Raw genomic sequence first — 11,956 nt, forward strand, 5'->3', positions numbered from 1 at the left:
AGTTAATTGGAGACTCAAACGTTCTGCTCATCACTCCCTTGTACACCCTTACCTCTTCCTATGACCAGAGGGTATATAATGTCTGGTCAGTCCTTTGTTTGATCTTCTGTCTCTCATGAGTACAGGATCCACATAGCTCGTGTATGTTTATTATATAAATAATAAACTTGGTTAACCTTTTCACCTCAAGTGAGCTCTGGTCTTTGGATTTTCCCCAACACTTATCAGTAGCTGACTTCAAGAGCAAGCCCTGGGGACATTAAATACATCCACCCACCCATCAGACTTAGATTATATTAAACCATTTGTTGCAAAATGTAATATCCTTACTTGTTCATGTACTTTACACAAATGCATAAACATATTTTTGCTTGCAGTGCTTGCTTACATTTTGCAACTGTATATTTGCTACAACTGATACTGCAGCCTGGCAGGTTCTTTAAAAGTTGTAGCATACCTTAGGGAATCGAGGGAATCTGCATGTGCAAGTAGGTGATAGAAGGGTGATTCAAATGTTCAGTAGTTGTCCTTCAGGCTAGTGTCTGTTTCAATTGCAATGGTCTGTTTCTTGGACTGTGCAACGATCTCGTAAACAGGAACCTTGTGTAGTGAACAGTACCTTTGGTTGCACAGGTGGACCCTGTGATTCCGGTGTTCACCGACGCCCTTTTGGGGTCCTGGGCTTTCTGCTGTGGAAGCCAACATGGAAGTGTGTAGCCCAAAGAATGTAAACGAGGTACTGGCACGGATCAAGGAGAGATGTAGTCAGAGTCAGTCAAAAGTTCTAGTCAGGCGGCAGAAAATGTATTTGGAGAAGCAGGCAAAGGTCAAAACCAGGATAACCAAAGACAAAGTAATGCTTTTGCAGGAACAATTAAACTGAAGCCAGCTAGTCGCTTTGAAAATGGAGGACTGGGCTTTTAAAGGTGGTGAAGATTCAAAATTGGCGCCATAGTGATGTCATGATGCTGAGCGATAAGAATGCTTGGAGTGCAAAGCAGGAAGTGCGTGCCTGCACACAAGACAAGAAGAGGCGCATCTCACAGTACCCCCCCTTCAGGAGTACCCTCTGGGGGCTCCCAAAACTTTTCTGGAAACTTATTGTGAAAAGTCTTGATTAGCCGAGGAGCATGAGTATCTGCAGCTCTCACCCAAGACCTCTCTTCTGGGCCAAAACCCTTCCAATGGACCAAATATTGGACCTTACCTCTTACTTTCCTCTAATCCAGAATCTCTTGAACTTCGAATTCTTGATGATCATGAAGAAAAATAGGAACAGGAGGGGGGTTGATCAACCGAAAAAATGTTCTTGACAAAAGCGAGGATCAAACTTGGAAGAAGGTAGGCAGAGCTTAATGTGCTTCGTGGAAAGCCAAGCCAAATCACCGATTTGATAGAGGGGACTGGAACAACGATGTTTGTCAGCAGTGGCCTTTTGAGAAGAAGAGGCTATGAGAAGGGATTGGTGGACTTGAGATCAGATGACCTTTAAATCGCGAAGAAGAGTATCAGCTGCAGGTATCTCGGACTTGAAAACATCAGGTGGGAGAGCAGACGGATTCTGGCCAAACACTGCGAAAAAAGGAGAGCATCCCAAATAATCATGTTGCAGATTATTATGAGCAAACTCAGCCCAGCGAAGGAGCTCAACCCAATTGTCTTGGTTCTGAGCCATAAAGCAAGCAAGAACTGATCAAGGATCTGATTGGTCCTCTCGGTCTGTCCATTGCTCTGTGGATGATAGGCCGAAGAAAAATTTAGCTTGATGCCCAGATGTTTAGGAAAAACCTTGCCAAAATCTGGATACAAATTGTACCCAACGGTCAGATACAATAGATTGAGGAACACCGTGCAGAAGAAAAATCTCCTTGATGAAAACTTGGGCCAATCCAGCAGCGGAGGGAAGTTTCTTCAAAGGAACAAAATGGGCCATCTTGGAGAATCTGTCTACCACTACTAAAATAGTAGTCATATCAGAGGATCTAGGCAAGTCCACAATAAAGTCCATAGCCACATCTGACCAGGGTTGAGTAGAAATGGGGTGAGCCCATTCAATAACTTGAGCCACCCTTGACTGTGGTACAAATAACCTCCCAGCCGGCCATGGAGAGTGTTCCAAGTTGGACAAATCAGGCAAGGACAGGGAGGTAGGCGCCAAGAACAAGTCAGGGGCAATAATAAGGGTGGGTGGGACTGGAGCACCCACCTTCTGCACCATACATCAGGATAAGGAATCCGCTTTAGAATTCTTAGAGCCAGGCTGATAGGAGATGAAAAAATTAAACCTGGAGAAGAACAAAGTCCAACGGGCCTGACGAGGATTAAGTCTTCTGGCAGAAGAAATATATTCAAGGTTCTTATGGTCTGTTAGAATAGTAATAGGCTCCTTAGCCACTTCAAGCAAATGCTGCCACTCGTCTAGCTGCGAGTTTAACAGCCAAGAGTTCACGGTTGCCTACATCTTAATTTCTCTCTGCTGGTGAAAGTTTGTGGGAGAAAAAAAGCACACGGGTGAAGAGTTCCTTGGAATTCTGCTCATTTAGACAACACAGCTACAACTCCTACCTCAGAAGCATCAACCTCGGGAATAAACGGCCAGGCAGGATCTGGATGGTGAAGAATAGGAGCCAAGTTAAAAGTTTATTTAGTGTAGTGAATGCCTCTTGTGCTTGAGGAGTCCAGGAAGTCCTAAAAGGCTTCTTCGTGAGAGCCGTAATGGGTGCCACGGTCTGAGAAAAGTTCTTAATGAATTCGCGATAGAAATTAGCAAATCCTAGAAAGTGCTGAATGGCCTTCAGACCCGTTGGAGTTGGCCAGTCTAGGACAGCTGAGACCTTCGCAGAATCCATCTCGAATCCAGAGGGAGAAATGATGTAGCCCAAAAACGAAATTGTTGGTCTTATGAAACTCACATTTTTTAAGCTTGGCATAAAGACAGTTCTTCCTTAACTTGAGCAGGACCTGTTTCACTTGGAAAAGATGATCGGACATTGAAGAGGAGTAAACTAAGTCTAAATAGACAATAACACAAGACTGTAGAAAATCACACGGGCATTGTTGATGAGGTCTTGAAAAACAGTTGCACAAGCCGAAGAGCATGACCAAGTATTCATAGTTGCCATCCCAGGTGTTGAAGGCCGTCTTCCACTCGTCCCCCTGACAAATACGAATGAGGTTGTATGCACCACGTAACTCCAGCTTGGTGAAGACTTTGGTCAATGCATGGTCTAAGAGAACCATCCTTCTTTTGGACAAAAAAGAAACCAGCCCCGACATTAGAAGTAGATTTCCTGATGAAGCCTTTAGACAAATTCTCCAGGATATATTTTTCATGGCTTGGGTCTCTGGGATTGATAACGGATATGTTCTTCCCCTAGGCAGAATAGAGCCAGGGACTAGATCAATAGGGCAATCATAGGGACGATGTGGTGGTAAGACCTCAGCATTTTCAAAAACATCTGCAAACTCCTTATAGACATCAGGCAGAAGAGGACTGGATGCCAAAAACAGAGATGAGGTGGCCACGGGAATCACAGATGATGAAATGCAATTGAACCCGGCAATACGGACTCCAGGCCGTAAGTTCTCTGGTAGACCAGTCAATGGTAAGATTGTGAAGACGAAGCCACAGAAAACCCAAAATGATAGGAGTATCGGGACAATCAATAAGCAGAAAGGAGATCTCCTCTTCATGAAGACTGCCCACTCGAATTAGGACTGGAGCAGAGGCAGAAGAAAGAACGCCAGGGGAAATTGGTCGGCCATCCACAGCTCGGGCAGAAAGAGGAATCTTGAGAGGTATGGGGCTCAAACCACAGGATGTAGCAAAGGAGGTATCAATTAAATTTCCTACCGCTCCAGAATCCAGGAAAGCTTGGCAGAAAAATGTACCAGACAGGGTGGAAAGGGAAGCAGGGAGAAACATGCAAGATTTTAAGGAAACTGGGAGTGCAGAAATCCTGCCTAGGGGAGACTCCCCCCTCACACCTAGGCTGAGGCGTTTCCCTGATTCTGAGGTCTGGTAGAACAGGATCTCAGCAAATGTCCAGTGAGTCCGCAATATAAACAGAGACCAGAATTTCTCAGACGGCTTCTCTCCTCTGGAGTTAGGCGTGTAGCTCCTATCTGCATAGGTTCATAGTGAGCAGGCGGCATAGAAACCACAGGAGGAGTAGGAAAGTCAGATCTGACGTAGGGTGAAGCCAAAGGTTTGCGAGCACGCAACTTAAGAGAAGACTTCTCCCTTATTCGGGAATCAATCTTGATGATGAACACCACAAAGTCATCAAAAGAAGTTGGCAGATCCCGAGTCACCAGCTCGTACTTTAGATCCTCCAGAAAGCTGCAATAAGCGCACCATTATTCCAGGATACTTCTGCAGCCAGAGTCTGGAAATTTATGGCATATTCGGAGGCTATATATCATCCTTGGGTGATTTTCATGAGCCGGTCAGAGGCTTACGACCCGGGACATCAAAAACTTGACCGAATGTGGAAAGGAAGGCAACTGAGTCATGAACTAGAGGATCATCTCTATACAGTAATGGAGAAGCCCAAGCAAGAGCCTTGCCCTATAGAAGGACGATGATATACGACACTTTAGACCTCACCGTGTTGAATTGATCAGGTGCCAAATCAAACTGGATCTTGCACTAAGAAAACCCTCGCAGGCATCCGGATCACCTCCAAAACTAACTGGAGCCGGAATTTTAGGGACCTTTGCAGGTGCAGGCGGAGAAGAATGACCCGCGGATCCAGAAATCTGACATGATGTGCTGCAACGCCTGAGCAAGATGCGCCTGCTGAGCCTCCTGGCTATCCAGACGCTTCATCATAAGGTGGAAAAATCCCCCCATAGTTGAGGAAGCAGCAGCCTGGGACAGTTCCATATTGGCCCAAGCTAACTGTAATGATCTCGTAAACAGAAACCTTGTGTAATGAACAGTACCTTTGGTTGCACAGATGGACCCTGTGGTTCCGGTGTTCACCGACGCCCTTTTGGGGCCCCGGGCTTTCTGCTGTGGAAGCCAACAAGGAAGTGCGTAGCCCATAGAATGTAAATGAGGTACCGCCAGGGATCAAGAAAATACGTAGTCAGAGTCAGTCAAAAGTTCTAGTTAGGCGACAGAAAACGTAGTAGAAGAATCAGGCAAAGGTCAAAACCAGGATATCCAAAGACAAAGTAACGCTTTAGCAGGAACCGGTAAACTGAAGCCAGCTTGGGTACTTTAAAAATGGAGGACTGGGCTTTTAAAGGCAATGAAGATTCAAAATTGGCGCCATAATGACGTCATGATGCTGAGCTTCAAGACACCAGTGTCAAGAATGCTTGGAGCGCAAAGCAGGAAATGCGCGCCTGTGCACAAGACAAGAAGAGGCACACCGGGAGGCAAGAGAATGGGAAGATCTCCCGGCGCGTCTCACAGTCTGTGTGTAAGCGCTGGCCAAGAAACATACCCTCTGCTCGAATCCATTCATTCTTTATTTTATTTTTGAAAATATTTTATTTGATTTTCATGTTAAACAAGTAATAACAGTAAGACAGCAAATATTATGCAGACAAAGAAATACGTTTTGTAATCGATACAATGGCATAGAGTTATTGAAAACTAAATAGCATGTAAAGAGACTGACAACAACAAACTGAAAATAACTAAAATGAACTAAGCCAGTGGAAGTAAACATATTGAAAGAACATAAAGAAAATTGTCCATTCGTTGACTGGAATGTATAAAACATATCTTACAAATGGAGAAACCGTCCTATATCTTCACTTGAATTAGAGTTACAAGCTTCAAGATAAGGTGACCAAATCAGTTTAAAAGAGTCTATGGAATTATTCCCTTTGGTTTTGGATAATAAGGCTTCTTGCCAACTAAGCTGGTTCATAAAAGAAATAGCATCTGCTAACTAGGGAGGTTCTTTTTGTAACCAAGAATTAAAAAGCAGCTAGGAAAAAAACTGTCAATAATTTATTTTCATGGGGAAAAAAAATTGTGTTAGAAACTGAAGAAAATACCAAATTATCTAGATGCAAAAAAACAAAGCACAATTTAATCTTTATCTTCAATTGATAATTCAAGAAACCAATAATTTCCCTCCAATATACCGTATATACTCGAGTATAAGCCGATCCGAGTATAAGCCCAGGTACCTAATTTTACCTACGAAAACTGGGAAAACTTATTGACTCTAGTATAAGCCTAGACACAACTACAGCCCTGTCTCCCAGCAGCGCACATTCTGCCAAAGCAACCCCCCAGTGATCAACCGGACTTCTTTGCAAAGTTGATGGTGACAGAGAATTGCCAAACGGATTACTGTGTGCATTGTCCCACTGTCCCACTATCATGTGCAGAGGGTGCTGTTTGATATTGCCATCACTATTAATCATTCGTATAACCAACAGAGGGCACTGTGTGATATTGCAGGCACTGTTATTCTTTCATATAACCAACAGAGGTCGCTGTGTGATATTGCAGTCACTGTTAATCTTTCATATAACCAACAGAGGGCACTGTGTGATATTGCAGTCACTGTTATTCTTTCATATAACCAACAGAAGGTGCTGTGTGATATTGCAGTCACTGTTATTCTTTCATATAACCAACAGAGGGCGCACTGTTATTCTTTCATATAACCAACAGAGGGTGCTGTTTGATATTGCCATCACTATTAATCATTCGTATAACCAACAGAGGGCACTGTGTGATATTGCAGGCACTGTTATTCTTTCATATAACCAACAGAGGTCGCTGTGTGATATTGCAGTCACTGTTAATCTTTCATATAACCAACAGAGGGCACTGTGTGATATTGCAGTCACTGTTATTCTTTCATATAACCAACAGAAGGTGCTGTGTGATATTGCAGTCACTGTTATTCTTTCATATAACCAACAGAGGGCGCACTGTTATTCTTTCATATAACCAACAGAGGGTGCTGTGTGATATTGCAGTCACTGTTATTCTTTAATATAACCAACAGAGGGCGCTGTGTGATATTGCAGTCACTGTTAATCTTTCATACAACCAACAGAGGGCGCACTGTTATTCTTTCATACAACCAACAGATGGCGCTGTGTGATTTTGCAGTCACTGTTATTCTTTCATATAACCAACAGAGGGCGCACTGTTATTCTTTCATATAACCAACAGAGGGTGCTGTGTGATATTGCAGTAACTGTTATTCTTTCATATAACCAACAGATGGCGCTGTGTGATATTGCAGTCACTGTTATTCTTTCATATAACCAACAGAGGGCGCACTGTTTTATTCTTTCATATAACCAACAGAGGGCATTGTGGGATATTGCAGTCTCTCCCCAAGTGAACTGTTGGTATAGGAATGATTAAAAGTGACTGCAATCTCAGCTACTCGGGTCAGGTACCGCTGACCCGAGTATAAGCCAAGGTAGACTTTTTAAGCACATTTTGGATGCTGAAAAACTCGCTTATACTCGGGTATATATGGTAGATCAATCTTTGGACAGGACCATAGATAATGGAAAAGTGACTCATAAGTCTCGTCGCATTTAGGACAGTATGAAATAGGGCTATTAGAGGAATTTTTTAAATACAATTTTCCATAGCCTAGATGGGTAAGTTTAAAATGTTGTATCCTCCAACTTTCTGCTAGAATTAATTTATTATAATCCCTAATTGATTTTACCAAGTCTGAGGGAGTTATTTCACAATGTAAAAATTCAGACCATTTAGTGGAAGGTTTTGATAACGGGTGTGAATCTGAACTATAGACATTCCAAATTTTTTTTAGAAAGAGAGCTAATAGAGATCAAACCAGGGAATTCCAAAAACTCTGCCAAACCATCTGCAAGCTTGTGCTCAGCTAAAACCAGATTTTTATTATTATGTAACAGAGAAAGACCGCATTGACACGCTAAATAATAGTATCTATCGGAGTCCTCAAGCTTGTATTGTTCTTTGAGATTTGACCAGGTCATTTAAGGTTTTCCTAAGCAGATCAAATATATCCTTTACCAAAACCAGTGACTTTCTCTTAATTGAAAATAGAAAAGTATCAGACTTTTGATAATCTGATGGTTTCAGTAAGAGTTTGGCTGGCATGTAAGGGGTTACTGTATAGCTATACCCATGTCGAGAGAATAAATGTTTCCACACAAATATAGAGTCACGAAAGAGAGGATTCCTCTTAAAGTCATAAAGAACATTTCCCCATTTGCTATGCAAAACAGATATATCAAAAAAGGGGTTTTGAAAGATCTCAATGTCCGGGTTTGTAAATTTATTACCTTGAGAGATCCACTCAATAAGATATCTGGTGAGGGCTGATAAATTAAAAGCTCTGAAATCAGGAAGGTTTAATCCTCCAAACTTAACTGGAGCTCTCAATTTATAGAGGGCAATTTTTGCCTTTTTTACCATTCCAAATAAATTTAGTTAAAGCAGAGTCAAGTTTCTTAATATCACAGTGCTTTATAAGCAAAGGGAGATTAATTAATGGATATATTAGCTTGGGAAATATCAAGGATTTAAAAAAGAGCGTTCATCCATTAATATTAAGGGGAGAATTGGCCCATTTTTGACACATGGAAAAAATCTTTTGACAGGCTGGGGTAATATTCAAATAATATAAATTATTAAGATCTGAAGGAATTATTAATCCTAAGTATTTGATTTGATTCTTTGGGTTTTTAAGTTGGAATTTCTTGAGTAGCGAATTAGAGAAAGAACCATATATATTCCTTATTTCCGATTTTTCAGTGTTTATTTTGTAACCAGAAAAAGACTGAAAGTCTTGAAATAAATCAAAAACAACCTTAATTGAAGACTCAGGATGTTTTAAAATTAATAATAAATCATCGGCAAAGGCTAATACCTTGAGATGTCTATTATTGATAGAAATTCCCTTAATTGATTTGGATTGATCTAGGAAACTAATTAGTGGTTCTAATGCAATATTAAATAAAAGGGGCGACAAAGGACAGCCCTGTCTCGTCCCTTTAAATAAAATATTCCAAAAGGCGGGGACCTAGCTCCCCCCAAAATTACTTGTGTTCTATGATTTTTGTAAAGGTATTTGATGTATTGGAAGAAGGGGCCCGTGATACAAAATCTTTTAAGGCAAAAAAATATGTTCCCAGGTAATATTATCAAATGCCTTCTCAGCATCAATATTAAGAATAGACCTTGGGATTTTGTGTTGTTTGGCATAGTATAAAATATGAATCAGAGCACTAATATTCTTAACTCCTGATTTATTCTTAAGAAAGCCATTTTGGGCCTCGGGGATTACAGAGGGAAGAATTAAAGAAAGCCTATCAGCAAGGACCTTAGATAATATCTTGATATCTTGATTTAATAGGGAAATAGGCCTATAGGAGGAAGGAAGGGATGGATCTTTGTCTTTTTTGGGATGACTCTAAGATTTGAAATTTCACTAGAAGGTAGACTTTTTCCAAAGATTAATATATCATTAAATAAGTTTGTCAGAAAAGGTGAGATTTTATCCTTCATAATTTTGTAAAAAGAAGGAGTAAGACCATCAGGGCCACCTGCCTTTGCTGTTTTCAGATTCTTTTTTTTTTTTTTCAACAAATGATCCCAATAAAATTCTAGGCATTTTTAAGGATTATTATTAGGACCTTTTTTTTTTTTCAACAAATGATCCCAATAAAATTGTAGGCATTTTTAAGGATTATTATAAGGACCTTTTTTTTTTTTTAGTGTTCAAAGTGCTGTTTTCAGATTCTTAATAATAGTGGACACTTCCTCTGTGGTAATTGGACTATTTAGCTTTTCTAACTGAATTTTCGAAATCTGGGGGATTTTTACAATATTCAAAGAAATTCTCCATTTTCTCAGAATTTATACTTGGATTAGAGTATAGGTCCTTATAATAATCCTTAAAAATGCCTACAATTTTATTGGGATCATTTGTTAGCTAGTTATGAATTAAGGATTATTATAAGGACCTATACTCTAATCCAAGTATAAATTCTGAGAAAATGGAGAATTTCTTTGAAAATTGTAAAATCCCCCAGATTTCGAAAATTCAGTTAGAAAAGCTAAATAGTCCAATTACCACAGAGGAAGTGTCCACTATTATTAAGAATCAGCCTTATTCAACCTTAGTAAGATTAAAGAGTAGGTGATTTGCTTTGTAAGCTATTGAGCCGAGCCTGCGAAAAAAATGTAAAAAAGTTTTGTCTCACTTTGATCCAAACTTTAAGTTCATCCAAAATATTCTTATATTTTTGAGCATTTTCAAATGAAGGATGTTGTTTAAATCTAATATAAGAGACACTTTGTCTTTTACTCAATTCCAGAAAATTTTTGTGTACTTTTTTAAAGAAGTGAAATGTAAAAGAGGATATTTCCCCTCTAGCAACTGCCTTCCAAGTTTCCCACAATAAGGAAGGGTCTTTCAAGTGTATTTTGTTTTCCTTGAAAAACAAATCCCATCTACTATGTAGCATCTCTATGAAGTCAGGATTGTCCTTAAGCAAATCAGGAAAAGACCAAGAGACAAAAATGCTGGGAGTAGGTTTAGTGGAGACCACCAATGCAATTAGTGCATGGTCTGAGATGGTAATATTCCCTATATTTGTTTCAATAGTTCTATTATTGATCAGGTTATTGGAAATTAGAAAATAATCTATTCTTGTACCTACATGATGAGCAGATGAGAAAAAGGTGAAATCTTTTTCAGCAGGGTGAAAAAATCTCCAAGCATCATTAAGGTTAGTATCTCTGCAAAAATTATGTAGGAGGATTTCTTACAAGGATTATTCAATTTCCAGTCAGACCTGTCCAAAAACTAAGAAAGGACTCATTCAAGTCCCCTGCCAGAATTAAATTAGTAGCAGGAAGTAGAGAAATTTGTGTTTTAAGCCAATTGAAAAATTCTAATTTAGTACTATTTGGAGCATACACGGAACACAAGTGCCACACAACATCGTTAATGAGTACTTCGGTATAAATAAATCTGCCAAGCTCATCCTCAATTGACTTTGTTATAGCAACATTTAATCTACGGTGAAATAAAATAGCTACTCCACATTTTTTATAAACAGCAGGAGAAAAAGCTAGTTCACCAACCCAATCTTTTTTCAACCAGATATTTTCTGAACCATTAAGATGGGTTTCTTGTAAAAATGCTATGTCACATTTGGTTTTCTTTAAATTTCTGAGTATACTCTTTCTCTTAGAAAAGTGATTCAATCCATTAACATTCCAGGGAACAAAGGACAGTGAATTTAATCTAGATGAGAATGCTAACCTGAAAGATGAGCTCGGGCAGATTTAAATAAAATAATACATATTTAGTTGCATCCACTGGTAGAAACAAAACAGTGCAAACAGTATTGATTAATAACAACATATAGAACTGAAAGAATAATTACCTATAAATCCTAATAACAGATTAGGTATAAAAAGTAATACAGCACTTCCTTTTTTCCCTAAGGATGGAAAGCTAAAAACTCTCTCTCTATGAGATGAGTTAAACAGAGAACATAACACCTGCTAAAGGGTCATACTAAAGAAAAAATCGTTCCCTTAAAGAGTCAAGTATCGGAGATCATTTCTTCTTCACTGGAGTGTGGAACACTGCCTATTCTAGGAGGGAGTGGAGATCTCGATCTGGACCTAGATTTGGTCTGCACTTGAGAAGCTTTTAAGTCATTAGAAAATTTAGATTGTCGAGGAATATCATATCTCCTCCATCTTTGATCTTTTGGGGGAGAGCCGCTCTTCGAGTTAGATGTTGTTACTGGAGCAAAATTTCCGCTATTCTTCTTTTCCAGATGAGAAGTAAAAGTATGTGCCTCTCCAGGATCACTAAAAATTCTGGCACCAGAAGGCAGAAAAATCTTTAGTTTAGCAGGATACAACAAGGAGAAGTTGACATGTAGATTAGCCAATGATTGGCAAGTTTTGGAAAATTCCTTTAGTTTTTGAGACAGAAGCAATGAG

This window comes from Xenopus laevis, chromosome 2S (genome assembly GCF_017654675.1).
Source record: "Xenopus laevis strain J_2021 chromosome 2S, Xenopus_laevis_v10.1, whole genome shotgun sequence".
Lineage (NCBI taxonomy): Eukaryota > Metazoa > Chordata > Amphibia > Anura > Pipidae > Xenopus > Xenopus laevis.